Source organism: Anneissia japonica, unplaced genomic scaffold (genome assembly GCF_011630105.1).
Source record: "Anneissia japonica isolate Jap-2015-1 unplaced genomic scaffold, ASM1163010v1 scaffold287922_len478547_cov175, whole genome shotgun sequence".
Classification (NCBI taxonomy): domain Eukaryota; kingdom Metazoa; phylum Echinodermata; class Crinoidea; order Comatulida; family Comatulidae; genus Anneissia; species Anneissia japonica.
Window position 1 is genome coordinate 146,369 of NW_022692572.1, and position 1,413 is coordinate 147,781.

The 1,413-nt window shown below is 30.8% G+C and overlaps 1 long non-coding RNA gene across 1 annotated transcript; it reads left to right on the forward strand.

The window, feature by feature from the left end:
• The first annotated feature begins 2 nt into the window (after positions 1-2).
• LOC117100355 lies at positions 3-1,383 on the forward strand. The gene is made up of 3 exons (XR_004444114.1): positions 3-74; positions 729-791; positions 1,092-1,383. It is a non-coding gene; the product is annotated as an uncharacterized LOC117100355 (long non-coding RNA).
• The last annotated feature ends 30 nt before the right edge of the window (positions 1,384-1,413 follow it).

Sequence of the window (1,413 nt, forward strand, 5' to 3'; positions counted from 1 at the left end):
CTGGTAAAGTTACCAACGTGCGAGCGTAAATGCTTTACCTTTTTTACATGGCTTTCAGTAGCAGTCAATGACTGGTGAGTTAACGATTATAATAAGTAGATTAAGATTATTTAATAATATTTTGTACTTAATAGTTAATTATTCATTTAGTAAACATGCATTGATTTATGTCTTTAATGAAGTATAAAGCTAGACGTATAATGTTGTAATCATGTAGGAGCTTGTAATTTAGTATCCATATGTTCTTGCTAATATTTGTGATCATTCATAGACTACACATGATAATTTACCCTCTTTTGCCTATATGTACAGTATATGGATTATAAATTGAGAGTATAGTATAATTTTTAATTATAGTAAAAGTATTATAATTATCACGAATTATTTACTGTCTTCAAGTTTGCCGCTAGCGTGGGGACGCTAAGCGAATCTTTTACTATAAATATTTATGTATCACGTGTGTAATATGCTATATGCCGATTGGCCAAATAGGTTTATGGCTTACTGTTATCTGAAGCCACTTCCTTTGGAGATTTCTTTGTTCTCCAGAGCTTTCTTTGTTTTCGGACAACAGATTGTATTAATTAATGATTGAAGTAATCTGTGACAATGTTTTGTATGATTCAGTAATCACGATTAAGATTTTAGTACATGATCCTATGTATTTTATATTGTTATGTTTAAAGTAAATGACATATTATATTCATTTAACATTAATTATGTTACAGAACGGATAATGTTAACTAAGAAGATTAACATGAGTTTTTGAGGCTAAAGGCGGTCATATTCACGTAAGTTTATTTAATATACTGTATTTAATCGATTACTAAGATAAGACAGTTTATTGTACTGTATTGATATTATACATTGTCAGTTTTCCCATTATTGAACAGTTTTAATAATAAATTTTGTAATTTACTGTGAAGGGTTTAAATGATCAGTTGTTTACTTGCAGTATTTACATGAGTGTAACTTCATGATTTTTATGATACTATCGATGATTCATTTTCTACTTGTTTACTTATTTTATTTTTCTATTTTTTATCTATATTCTTTATATTAATTATTCGTATTTGTACTTTTGTATTTAGTCACCGAACAATAGATCGGACCGAACAATAGATCGGACAACCGATTTGGTAGTCAAACTGACACAGTTGAAACAAATAAAGGTTGAGATTGCTTAACTGATGGTTGCATTGTTACCTTGTTCGAGTTTGTGTGAATGACCAAAGACGCCCTCTACACCCCAAACTGGCTCCGAGCCCAAGAGCATTTACACTCATCCTTTAATAAATAGGTCATGAGAGTTCCCGCACGATTAAAAAATCGAAAAGGAACTGGGTTTTTCCATTTACAGGAACTCGTGCTTCGTACAGGTCATTCCATTCATAGAAGAAGCCTTCATTAACG